Source organism: Nicotiana sylvestris, chromosome 2 (genome assembly GCF_000393655.2).
Source record: "Nicotiana sylvestris chromosome 2, ASM39365v2, whole genome shotgun sequence".
Taxonomy (NCBI): domain Eukaryota; kingdom Viridiplantae; phylum Streptophyta; class Magnoliopsida; order Solanales; family Solanaceae; genus Nicotiana; species Nicotiana sylvestris.
Window position 1 is genome coordinate 59,583,318 of NC_091058.1, and position 11,802 is coordinate 59,595,119.

Here is an 11,802-nt window from a genome sequence, read left to right on the forward strand (position 1 = left end):
TGACTATTTATACTTTAGAGTGAATTAAAATATAAAATAAAGTGGCGTCTTAAGAATAAGACACATAGCAAAGTAAGATAAAATAAATAAGAATTTAGGAAAGACTTAGGATAAAGTTAAAAGGATAAGAAGAAAATATAATTTATTAATTTTGTATCACATTCAAGACTTGAAAAATCTTCATTTTTAATTGGACTAATAAATGCCTAAAGTTATGGGATATTGTAAATCCTATTTAAAACTACTTTGCCGCTTAAATTTTAGGCATTTAAAAGGGTTATTTGCAAGAACTATATATTTAAAAGGGTAAAATCAAAATAATTTTTTTGGAAGCCTACGTACTTTTTCCTAATTTGATATTGAATTTTTGCAATATTGTTAACTTCTCGAAAAATCAAAATATTTATAAACCAAATTCCAAGAGAATATGTGTGTGCATATTATATATATATATATATATATATATATATATATATATGTGTGTGTGTATTATATATATAAATGAATAAAATTTGCATTGTGATTAAGCCAAGTGACAAATTATTATAAAGCCACTTGGCAATTTAGGATAATATTAATACTAATACTTAATTAAATTAAAATATATTTTACAAACCTGAATGAAAAGAAAGTGAATATTTTTGTAAAGATATTTTCTATCGTATCTTAATTAATAAGATTCAAAAAAAATTGTATTGAAATATAAAAACAACGCCTCTATCTTAATTAATTATAAAGATAAAAATATAGGTATTATAAAAAAATACGATAAATTTAAACATTAATATTATAAATAGAATTAAAAAATTAAATATATACACACATATATATATATATATATATATATATATATATATATATATATATATAATTTCAAATGTAGAAATATTTGGAAGGATAAGCCTTATTTGATTTTTGAGAAAAGAAAGTATTTTAAATAATAACGAATGAAATTTGCATTGTGGTTAAGCCAAGTGACAAACTACTATAAAATCACTTGGCAATTTAGGATAATATTAATACTAATACTTAATATAAATTTAATTTTTTAATCTGAATGAAAAGATGGTGAATATTTTTGTAAAGATATCTATATCTATATTATATTAAAAGGAGAGTAGTGAAGCGTGAGGTTAAGCCAAGTGGCAAGCTAAAAAAATGCCACTTGGTAATTTTAAGACAACATTAAAAATTTGAATTATAAATGGAAACATAATTAATGGAAGTAGTAGTTCAATAAGAATTATCTTTTAATTATGATACAAATCTCTATTAGTAGTATAATTTAGTTAAATTTTTTTTGTATAATTATGGTAGGTACGAATTTTAATTAATTGATCAAGCTTTGTAACTGACCTTATTTTGGTACAATACATTACTATATATATCTTTAATTAAAAAATTATGTATAATTCAGTTATGGTAGGTATCCTTTTTTGAGAAAGAATCAATTAAATTTTTATTTTGTATCTTACACATTAATTTTAAGTTGAATAATAATTCTTTATTTAGTACAAGCTTTGTATCTGACCTTATTTGGGTGCAATACTGTAGGTATTTTTTATTAAAATTTTGTGTATAATTCAATTATGGTAGGTATCCTTTTTTGAGAAAGAATTAATTAAATTTTTATTTTGTATCTTACACATTAATTTTAAGTTAAAATAATAATTTTTTATTTAGTACAGGCTTTGTATCTGACCTTATTTGTGAAGAATATACATTACTATAGGTATCTTTAATTAAATTTTGTGTATAATTCAGTTATGATAGGAAAAATAATTAAATAGTAATATATATATACACATATAATGAGGTTATATTAATGTTTACAATTCGGACAAATAAATATTTTTTAAAATAATAGTGAAAATATTGCTGCAACAATTAGAGTTTTTACGATTAATATTTGAATTGAGTAATGCTAGGTTAAGTTTGAAAGTATAAGATGATTTTTGAAAATGTGGTACAATGGAGAAAATAGAAGAATAAGATATATTTGAATTTGAGATGGGACTTTTTTTTAATATGATAAGAAAAATCATATTTAAGAATATGAACAATAGAGTCAAAGTTACTATTGAAATAATTTTTATTTATTATTTATCTTATATTAAAATGAATGTGATAAAAGTGGATATTAAATTCAAGTAAACTAATAAAAAGCACATGACAATGTTAATAATATTAAGTATTGAATATATAATAGCAAAATAAGAAACAAACAGAGAAAAAATCAAAAATTCTATCATAAAGATTAAAAATTCTATCATAAGAACAAAAAAGGATAAAACTTATTCAAATTTGATATAAAAAAGTTTTTTTAAGTATGATAAGAAAGGTCATGATGTGGATAAGGCCATATAACTAAAGTTTAATAGATTAAAAAAATTAAAAAATATCAAAATATTAATAAATTAGAGATAATGCGAGGTTATTTATACTAAGAATTAGTTTTAAAAAATAAAGTAAATATATAATGCTTAAAAATATTATTAATGAATTCAAACTATTTAATAATCTTGAGTAATTTTAAATAAAGTAAATATTTTTTTCAATATTAAAAAATCATACATCAATTTATATAATCTATACTATATTAAAAGCACGAAGACCCTTAGCGAAATGTGGTTCGACTTTTTTACCCTTTAAAAAGAAAATATTGTACTTTGGTTAATTTTCCTAATATTTAGAAATAATTATTTAATATTTTTCCTATTATTTGGGACGGTTTCTTCCAATTCTAGAATTCCTACACTTTCCATTAAGATTTAGGAGTACTAAATAAGCTTTCAATTCACAATAGGGTAGTCTCGATTACTTTATACTCCTTTTAGGTTAGGCGAATTTTTGTTGTTTAACAAAATTTTCTCTTTTAACTCCATTTGTATTTATGAGAAGTTCACGTTATCTTTCCCAACAATTTAAGATGACAACACAAAGTTGTTATGGAGAATAAAAAATTAATTTCCTTCAATTTATATTTTCTTTAGTTCAAGTTTGATTCATAAGTTATTATTATTGTAGTTATCTCACAATTCCAAGTAATGTAAAGCATGTTCCATTTTATACATGAAACAAAATAAAATAAAAAAGAAACCGAGATTATAACCGGTAGAAAATCATTTATATGTATTTAACGGGAATAAAAATTAAATTCAACTACATAAGAAATCATAATAGAATAGAAGTTAACAATCAAAGTATTCTTTTAAAATTTCTCTCAAAATGCTTTTAGGAAATATAAGCAATTAAAATATATTTTTGAATTAAATCGAACTTAAGTTTAAAAGGTTCCTATTTAAATGAGAACCAAAACAAGAAAACTAAAATGATACATTGTATAAATTGATGAAAAGAATAAATTTTAATTTTGATCTTAACATAAATTTCATATTCGAACTCTTTTAATATAATCTATCAAGTAATCTAAATATAATCATATATTCTTGACACTAAAATGATACATTGTATTAATTGATGAAAAAAATAAATTTTAATTTTGATCTTAACATAAATTTTATATTCGAACTCTTTTAATATAATCTATCAAGAAATCTAAATACAGTCATATATTTTTATTTTTATAGAAAAATAATTTTCTGATGCATAAGGCTAACATCTGGGATGCATAATTATGCATTTGGACAAAGAAAGAAAGCTCCGACTAAAAGTAAAAAAAATTATAGATTAATCATAATTTAGTTAGTTAATTATTCTACTTTTGCAATAATAATTTATCTTTTCTAATATATTGAAAATAAGTCTTATATATTATTTTTTATTGATTAAAGTAATCGAATATTTTGCATTTTGCTCATGAGGAAATAAATGTTTTGTGTAAGTTAGATGACTATGTTTCTGTCATGTTAGAATGAACTTTAGAATATATGTATTGTAAAAAAGAAATCTCTAAAATATGCAAGGGTTACGTGCTCTTACTGTAACTAACAAGTAAGTTCAATTGTAAATTTGAAGTAGTAAAATTATAAAACTGGAATATATTTTAAGGTTAATGATGATTTAGGGCTTATATGGGATAGAGTTTCTTCCTTTATTAAGATAGTTAAATAGGATAAATACTCATCATTTCATAAATTTACAACAATAACAACAACAAAATTAACCTTTATTTTATAATTGAAACACAATTTTAATATGATGTTCATGGAATTTTTAAAAGTTTTTATTCATTAAGACGGGGTACACACACAAAGCGCGTACTCTAAGACTAGTAATGTTAAAAGATATAAATAGATTATGATATTAAATAAAGAGGCATGTTAATAAAAGCCACATAAGAAAATAAAATACTACTGTACATATTAGGTAACTTAATAGCAATAATAAAAAATTTAAAAATATTTAGTATTAGAAATAGAAGGGAAAGACGATTTTAACTTAAGATTTAGATTAAAATTATGGTGAAAACGCTCAACCTATGGATAGGACTACAAAATTAAAATTTTACTAGATAAGAAACTAAAAATTGGATAACAAATTAAAACTAAGGAAATACAAAATAAATATCTCATAATATTATGAATGAAAATTAAAGTCTAATTTGTATCCTAACGTTTAAAGAGAAAGAAAATTTAATTACACGTGATACAAAAAACAATTATAAGAAAATTTAATATATTTAAAATATAACAAGAAAAAACTTATCTATTAATATTTTAAACTAATTTAAAGTCTAGAAATGAAACATGATATTATATATTTTGTTTATTAGTAAAATATTAATGTAAAAAACTAATTAAAAATTCATAGCAGGGAAGATGATGTATAAAAAGGGAAATAGAGATAGTGTGAGAATATTTATACTTTGAATTAATTAAGTATAAGAAAATTAAATAATTAAATAATACTCAAAAATATTATTGAAAGTTTTAAATGAAAAAAGAGTTCCAAGTAAGAGGATAAAAGTATAAAAATAAATTAACTTTTAGGAATAAAAAAATTATATTTATATATGTTTATCAAAAGGGCAATAAGCAAGATATCAAGTCAATTGGTAAGCTAATAAAAGATTACATGAATATAACATTACTAAGTAATAGATACTGCAATAACTAGAAGCAAAGATTAAAGAATGAGTTGTTTTAGGTAAAAATGTAGAAGGATAAGACTTATTCGAATTTGCGGTGAAACGCAAAGTGGTAGTAAGAATTTTGTTAAACAATATGCTCAAACAAGACATATCACAAACGTGATATGTTTAGTATTATTTAATATTGACCACAAAATAAAATACAAGTACTAAATCAAGGAGTTGGATTGTTACAGATATAAAATAAAAAGAAACATGTTATCTCGAAATTTTAAATTTTAAGGTAATTTCAATAACTCAAATTATAATTTGATATTTGTGTCTGCGCATCGCACGAGTACTAATACTAGTATTTGTTAAAAAGAAATAGTTGGATAAAGAAGTAAGTAGTTAAAGGATTGACTTGCCTAACTCACATTAGTAGGCGTCATCACGACTCCCGAGGGTGAGAAATCCGGGTCGTGACAATAAAAGAGTTAGTGATTCTATAATACGGGATTTGCCTAGCTTTCACGAGTAGGCGCCATCACGACTTCCGATTGTGGAAAATCCGGATCGTGACAATTTCACTGCGAAGAAAGATCACTAATATTTTTTATTTTTAATATTTTATTAGTTAGTATTAGACATTGATCTTCATTATTTCTTTCTATATATTTCTTAGCTAACATTTTTTAAAAATTGAAAACCAAAATATCGAATTAAAATCTGTCAAAACTGGAAAGTGACGTTTAGTTTTTTCCACCAAACCAAACATAACATGACCACTTTCCCAAAGGCAGAAGAGATTGTACTCTTCTTCCTCGGTTGAGAAAATGAAACCAACACAATTTCCATCTTTACTCGGAAACACCTTCTTTTTAGTCTTCCTTTTGCTACAGTTATCAATCTTTTCGCCCCATTCTGCAACATCCATTAAAGAGCAAGAAGCTCAACAACAAGTTGGCTATGGTTACTCAATCACATCTGCGGCCTTAGATTCCTCTGGAAATTCACTTTTTGCTCATCTTCAACTCATCAACAACTCTTCAGTTTTTGGGCCTGATATTCAGAATCTTATCCTCATCGCCAGGTGATTTTTCTACTTTTGGTTAAGATTTAAGAACATTAATGTTTATCTTCTCTTTTTTCCGAGAAAGGAAAATGACTACTTAAATTAGAAGGCAAATTCTTGTTATTATGAGTATTGTTCACTAGCAAGACAAACACTGTGACAGTGAGTGTGTTAAAAAAAGAGTGGGATTAAACCCACAAAAAAAAGAGTGAAAGGAAAAAAAAGAAAAAGAAATAGGAATTGAGGAGCCGAATCTTCTTGGGATCATTCTTCCCTTAACATTAAAATTACTAAGTGGAATTTTACAAAAATAATTATTTAATTTACTGTTTTTAAGTTTCAGTTGTTCCACATACATGATTAACTTATCATGTCATCATTAATAAATGTACTTGAATTCAAAGTTAACATCAATGATATAAATATTACTCAATTCAGTCTTATAAGTTACTAGATGATACAACTAAAGTATTTTATTTCAACTCTAAGTGCAGTTTTAATAATTATATATACTCACCACCAAAGATGTGATGCAGTGGATGCGACTGTTCTACTCTTAATCAGAGTCTCGGGTTCGAGCCCTAGGTATAAAAAATCCTTGGTAGGGAGCGCTTCCCCCGAATGGGGCCCTACGCGATGCGAATCCGAATATAGTCGGGCTCCAATACGAGTACCGGACACCGGGTGGAAAACCAAAAAAAGGACCAAAAAAATAATTATTATATACTCAATCTCTGATAACTCCAAATTTTATGGATGTCAAACCATAATTTGCTTAGTTACCCCTTTGTGTGTCAAAAAAAAAAACTTATATTGATGAATTAGTCATATTATTGCATAAACTTGAAGGAATAATCAAGTAAACTGAAAATGAATTTTTTTGTCTATTTAGAAAAAAAACAAAATAGAATAATATAAAACAAAATTGAGCTTATGTTAAATTGTAAAGATACATTATCTTCCTCTAAAAAGATTTATGTTATTTTAACTTTTTTAAACCAGATATAATTTTTCAAGTTACTTATAAATTAGTAGTATTTCTTATTGCCTTTATATCTTACTTACTGCATGTATTAATAATTATTGTAATAGATACATCGAATTATTAATTTGTTTTCTCTTTTCTCCATCTATTACAGTTTGGAAACAAACGACCGTCTCCGAATACGAATAACGGACGTTAACCACCAACGGTGGGAAGTGCCGGAAGAAATCCTCCAACGTCCACCACCGCCGTCTCCGCCGTCAACCACTCATTTCTTGTCAGAAAGCCAATCCTCATCCACCCTCTCAAATCAAAACTCGGACCTAGAATTCACCCTCCACAACACCACCCCTTTCAGCTTCACTGTCCGCCGGCGCTCCACCGGCGATACTCTCTTTGACACATCGCCGTAGTCCCAAAACCCCACCAGTACATTCCTCATATTCAAAGACCAGTACATACAAATCTCCTCCTCATTACCACCCACTAGAGCCAACCTTTACGGCCTCGGAGAACACACAAAAAGCTCGTTTAAGCTCACGCACAACCAGACTTTGACTCTGTGGAATGCTGACATCGGGAGTTCCAACATTGACCTTAATCTCTATGGGTCCCATCCTTTTTACATGGACGTCCAGTCGTCGGCGAATGAATCGGACGCTGGAGTTAGTCATGGGGTTTTACTTCTGAATAGCAATGGCATGGATGTTGTGTATACGGGTGATAGGATCAGCTATAAAATGATCGGAGGGTTGATTGATTTGTATTTCTTTGCCGGACCTTCGCCGGAAATGGTGGTGGATCAGTATACGCAGCTTATTGGTCGCCCTGCTGCTATACCATATTGGTCTTTTGGTAACAACTCGCCTATAACTTTCTTTTCTTTTTTCTTTTTCTGCTCAGTCATTTTCTTTTATGATGACAGTGTAAAGATATTTTACACTTTCAGACTAGTTTAACCCGTTGTAATATGTTAGTAACCATATTTTCTAGATTAACAATCCACATTTACTATAAAAACTGGCTTTAAAATGATCCAGTAGTGTAAAAAATATTCAATCTGATTTTATATATGTTAAAAGTAAATATCTTAATTTGATTTTAAACCAGCATTAAGAAATGAGTGAATATACCCTGGTCAGTACTTACTACTTACATCCTACCTTGAGATGAACCTAAGACACACATGTGGAAAAAGACATTAAATAAAGCTTCAACTATGGCCTGTGAGCTTAATTTATGTAGATTGCATTACTCAGTCTAGGTAACCTGCCACTAGCTCTTAGCGAGGATGACAAAGGATCATTTTCTTGTGAAAGAGAAATATGAACATAAGTTACAAATTTAGTTAAAGTGATATTGTTCACTATAAATTGTCTCATTCTAAAAGATGACCTTGCTCTGAAAATTGTGCTGAACGTTCGCATGTGAAAAGGGCATCAAGAAGAAATTTAAGAATATTCCTCAAACTCTATCATTCCTATACTGATCGAAGTTAAAGTTTGTGACCCGCTAATAAACATTTGCTCACTTACAATCTCTTTCTGTTAGATACTCAGCTTCAAGCTTCGTTCTTTAGGAAACAGCTATTACACTTGCAAATGCTCTCACGTGTTTCAGAGTAGTTTTTTGTATGTGGATATAGGTTTTCACCAATGCCGGTGGGGTTACAAGAACATTGATGATGTTGAACTGGTAGTGGATAGTTATGCAAAGGCTGGGATCCCCCTGGAGGTTATGTGGAGTGATATTGATTACATGGATGGTTTTAAGGACTTCACGCTTGATCCAGTTAACTTCCCATTGGATCGGATGAAATTTTTTCTCAGGAAGCTCCATCATAGTGGTCAGAAATACGTACTTATATTAGATCCAGGTAACTTCTCGCTGTCATCAAGTCTAACAGTTTCCTATTGCTTTATTATATTAATTCTCTTATTTATCTAGCTAAATTAGATTAGAGTAAGACTCCTCATCATCACGAAATAAGTCGTGTTATTTTATTTTTCTTTCTTTCTACTGCAGGTATTAGTATCAATAATACATATGACACCTATAGGAGAGGCATGGAAGAAGATGTCTTCATAAAATGCGGTAATATGCCCGATCAAGGGGTTGTTTGGCCAGGGAATGTTTACTATCCTGATTTTCTAAATCCAGCTAGTGGAATATTTTGGAGAAAAGAAATTGAGAAGTTCCACAATCTCGTACCTTTTGATGGTCTGTGGCTTGACATGAATGAACTATCTAATTTCATAACTTCCCCTCCTACACCATCAGCAACCAATGATGACCCTCCCTATAAGATAAACAACTCTGGCGATCACTTGTCCATCAATTATAGAACAGTTCCAGCCACTTCCACACATTTTAGAAATACTATGGAGTATAATGTCCATAACCTTTATGGATTACTAGAATCCAGAGCTACTTATAATGCTTTGGTTAATGCCACTGGTAAAAGACCATTCATTCTTGCAAGATCAACTTTTCTTGGCTCTGGCAGATATACGTCCCACTGGACTGGAGATAATGCTGCAACCTGGAATGATTTAGCATACTCCATTCCTACTGTCTTTAGTTTTGGACTATTTGGAATTCCAATGGTTGGAGCAGATATATGTGGTTTTTCAGTGAACACTACTGAAGAGCTTTGTCACCGCTGGATTCAGGTACATTCATGTTTGGAACTTTGTCTGCAAACTTTGCCTCTCTCGCAAGCTAGGATTTTAGATCAATGGGAGAGGGGGGGGGGGTTAAGAGCATGAGATTGGCAACATGGTAAAATCTTGGAATTGTATAAAAAGATTTCGCTAATTTGGTTGAACTGCTATTGCATTGCATGATAAACTTTAATGAACCAAAGAAAATCCATTCTCAAATAGTTTACTTTAGAATTTTGAGTATATAAAAGTAGTATTTGATGCCTTAGAAGCAGAACATGATCATAACATTCTGTGCCCCTTTTGCCTTTAATTCCAAGTAGATTGAGAAAGATTAGTTTTGTGCAGCTTGGAGCATTTTATCCATTTGCAAGAGACCACTCTGCTAATGACACTACCCGCCAGGAGCTCTATATTTGGGAGTCAGTTGCTGAAGCATCCAAGAAAGTCCTTGGGCTCCGATATCAGTTACTTCCATACTTTTACATGCTGATGTATGAGGCACATACAAAAGGGACTCCCATTGCACGATCACTTTTCTTCTCTTTCCCTCAAGACACCAACACATATGATATCAGCACGCAGTTTCTTCTTGGTAAAGGTATCATGATCTCACCTGTACTTAAGCAAGGAGCACCTCAGTTGATGCATATTTCCTTGCTGGAAACTGGTTTGACCTCTTCAATTACTCTCGTTTCGCGAGTTTGAATCAAGGAAAATATATGACACTTGATGCACCACCAGATCATATAAATGTACACGTTCGTGAAGGGAACATATTGGCCATGCAAGGGGAAGCAATGACAACACAAGGTGCTAGGAGGACTGCATTCAAGCTCCTTGTCGTGCTGAGCAGCAGCGGAAACAGCACCGGAGAACTATTTGTGGACGACGATGATGAGGTGCAGATGGGAAGAGACGGAGGAAGGTGGACAATAGTCAGGTTTAACAGCAACATCACTGGCAATAAAATTGTGATTAAATCAGAGGTTGTGAATGGAGGATACGCGCTCGATCAAGGATTGGTCCTTGAAAAGGTGACACTGGGATTGAAAAATGTGAGAGGATTGAAGGGCTATGAGCTTGTTGGCTGCATGGGATCAGACAAGCAAGGAAACACAAGAATGAAGAAAAGTATTGAACCAAGTGGACAGTTTGTTACTATGGAAATCTCAGGGATTTCAATATTGGTTGGAAAGGAGTTCAAATTAGAGCTATACGTTAGTATTTAATAGAGGACTTAGGCCTCATTTGTTTGCACTTAATGGAGGTCTGAATCTTAATCATTCAGATCTCAGATATTAAGTGCGTTTGTTTTTAAAGTCTGAATCTTAATTATTCAGATCTTAATCATTAAGTGTGTTTGTTTTTTTTACTTCACAACCACTTAATGGGTCTGAATACGTCTGTATGATTAAGATCTATAACAGAGACTTAATTTCATTAAGATGTTATCACATATTCATTATTAACTGCTGCCACCGCCTACCATTATCAACTGCCACCACCACCACCATACTCAACCACCATCACCACCCCTACCACCACCACCTCCACCACCACTATGCCACCATCATCCTCGATCATAGCCGCCACTATTATCAACCATCACCACCCACTATCCCCACCATTCCGACCACCATTATTCTCACCCACAATCAACACTCATCCACCTCAACTACCACAAATGACCATCCCATCACCATCAATAACCACAACCGACACTACCCATCATTATAACCTCCCACCATCCACCCACCCACCACCTTCCTCAGTCATAACTACTACTATCACCCGCCATTATTAACTATCACCACTCACCACCACCATCCTCAATCATAATTGCCACCACTACCAATCACTACTAGCTATTAGTATGAACCACCATCATCAACCAAAACTACCACCAACCACCGCCTCTAGTTGGCATTCACCAGTTAGCCATCACCACCAACAACTATCACATTTTAAATAACTATATATTTTATTGATAGAACATTAGATTAGTTAGTATTTCATTTGAATTTTATGTTTATTAATTTCAAAT

The 11,802-nt window shown here is 30.2% G+C and overlaps 1 pseudogene; it reads left to right on the forward strand.

The window, feature by feature from the left end:
* Window positions 1-5,797: 5,797 nt before the first annotated feature.
* LOC104220839 (alpha-glucosidase-like) lies at window positions 5,798-11,202 on the forward strand (annotated as a pseudogene).
* The last annotated feature ends 600 nt before the right edge of the window (window positions 11,203-11,802 follow it).